The sequence below is a fragment of the Alligator sinensis genome, unplaced genomic scaffold (genome assembly GCF_000455745.1).
Source record: "Alligator sinensis unplaced genomic scaffold, ASM45574v1 scaffold648_1, whole genome shotgun sequence".
In the NCBI taxonomy this organism is placed as follows: domain Eukaryota; kingdom Metazoa; phylum Chordata; order Crocodylia; family Alligatoridae; genus Alligator; species Alligator sinensis.
The window spans coordinates 459,653-462,514 of record NW_005842353.1 but is presented as its reverse complement, the minus strand read 5'-3'; positions in this window follow the sequence as shown (position 1 = coordinate 462,514).

Genomic DNA, 2,862 nt, shown 5'->3' with positions numbered 1-2,862 from the left:
CTTTCCCCAGAAAAGTTATTTTTTTCATGAATTGGCATAGCTTTTAGACATTTTGTTGAAAAATTCTCAATCAGTTCAATCCCCAGTATGCTTTGGAAACATATAAGCAATCCTGGGGGGAGAATAGGGGAAACAAAGGAAGCTGCTATTAGTTCAGCTTCTTATAGATACAAGCTGATGCAGGAAATTGCCAAAATGCTATCTTTTTTTGACCCCATTGAAATCAGTGGAAATTTTACCCTTGACTTCAGTTGAACCAGCATTTAGCTTAGAATATTGTTCATGAGAACTGACAAATTAATTCCTACAATTCTTTCATCATCTTCCAAAAATTAAGAAACTGCTCTTCCACATGCTGAATAAATGGAAAATGTCACGTTCATACCATCAAGAGTGCTCTCCAGAAGTGAGATGCATTTGCCTATCTAAGCCCTAAATTAAAATAATGAGACTGGGAACAGACCAAATCTATGCTATAAATCTTATAGACAATTATAAGGAAATGAGCAACGGCTCATATCAGAAGAGGAAGTGACTCATATCAAACAGAATTTCCTTTCTTGACATGACAGACATACAAGTCCATTACTTATCTGAATTCTTTGCAGTGTGTGATGCTTGATGCACAAGTGAGGTTCTTTTAGTCTTAAAATATATTGAGTCTTATATGTATTGACACTGCATTATCTGATTTTACAGTTTTTCTGCAGTTTTTAGAGCTCTTTTCAGAAAAATACTGTACCTGATGCTGATCAAATCTCTAAAAAAATATTTCTTACAAAGTAAGAAGCAAAAATCAAGAGCATCTGGTTCTCACTTCTTATGAAAAATCCCAGGATTTGGACAAATTCAGTGGTAGTTTAAATTAGATAGTAAACTGCTTTTTACTCTACTATCTACTCCCAGGTCCTTTGATTTGGAGAATCATAGAATCATCAAGAAATAGGGCTGGAAGGAACCTTGATAGGCCATCTAGCCCCACCCCCTGCCTGAGTTGGGATCAACCCTATCCAAACCATCCTATATAAATCCATTGTCTAGCCTCTTAGTAATACTACACAGTGAAACCTGATACAATATAAGGCATAATACCATAACGTATCACAGATAAAGCAGGAGGACTATAGCAGCCAACATCCTGCTGCGGTAAATGTTGTTAATATACACTCAAGAGACCATGGGAAGAGAGCCAAGCCCCCCACTACAGAAGAAAGCAAAAACCTCCATAGTCCATACCAATTTGACCATGAGGTAAAATTCCTTCCTGACCCCAAATATGGTGATTGGTCTGGGTAGAGGGGCAAGACTCTCTAGCCAGGAACCCCTGGCTATAAGCCCTAGAAGGAACATTGGCACACCCCAGTCAAAATCCCCAGGCTTGGCTGCAGCCAGCACCCAGTGCCTCTGAAGATGGCTTAAACACATGTAGCAGTAGGGCTTGGGGAAAAGGGCCAGAGCTGAAATTCCCTCCCAGTGTCATGTGCCAAACAGCCAAGCCCAGAAGCATGGGAGAAACCCATAGAAGAACATGGGCATAACTGTGCTTAGAACAACTCTGACCAGTCACTGTCCAACCTTGCCTTGAACACCTCTAGTGATGAAGAATCCCAAATTTCCCTAGACAGTCTATTCCATTATCTTACTTTCTAACAATGAAGTTTTTCCTGCTGTCCAATCTAAACCCATTTTGCTTCAACTTCAAGCTATTAGTCCACATCCTGCTCTCTGCAGCAAGGGAGAAAAGATATTCTCCCTCTTCTGTATGGCAGCCCTTCAAGTATTTGAAGACTATCACATCCCCTCTTAAGTGCCTTTTCCACAAACTGAAAATGCCTAGCTCCTTCAGCCTCTCCTTATATGACTTGCTTTCCAAGCCCTACTTCTGCACCCTCTCTAACTTCTTGACATCAAACGTAGAGTACAAAAACTGCACACAATACTCTAGATGAAACCTAACCAATGTCAAGTAGAGAGACATTGTTACCTCCCGTGTTTTGCATCTAATGCTTGTATTGATGCTTCCCAAAACCACTGTTGCCTTCATAATGAATCTGCGATCTACCAAGACTGATCAGGTTAGCTGGTCTTGTACAGCGAGCTTTAAACTAGCCTCACTGGGGGAGGGGGCCACAGGAAGACGTGGAGACACCACCCAAGCAAGACAGGTGACACATGCAAGGAGTGCCCAGGTAAGAAACAGGGGTCTAGATAGTCTTCCTAATTGCGGGGTAGCACGCCCAGCTATGCAAGGCCTTAAATGCCTGTATACCAATGCTCGTAGTATGGGGAACAAACAGGAGGAACTCGTCCTCAGAGTAGCCAGTTCTGCTTTCATTTAACTTCCTCCCTGTTGCTGAGTGACCGAATTAAGGACTCACAAACTTCGAACTGTCAGCTATGACGGACTGCTTTTCTTTCACTGTTGCCTGACATGGAATATAAATTGCCCTCCTATACTCCAGGATTAGACCCTTGCTGGTGAGCCAGGGAGGCTTTTGGGCACTCTTGCCCCCTTTGCTTCTAGTTGGGATCATCACCTCTTGGGCCCTGAGTATCGTCTCCTTAAGGAACGACCACTCACCTTGGGCACTGAGTTCCCCAGCTGAGTCGGGCCAGCTTGCAGAGGCACTTACGGCAAGGGATGTAGTTGTCATGGGTGATCTAAATTACCCGGACATCTGCTGGGAGGAGCAGTCAGCCAGGTCGGACCATTCCAGGAGGTTCCTGGCTGAGATACAGGACCTCCACTTAACCCAGGAGGTGCACAGTCCCACCAGAGGAAATGCCCTGTTGGACCTGGTCCTGGCCACAGGCGATGAACTGGTAAGGGGGCTCCAGGTCCTTGACCACCTGGGTGATAGC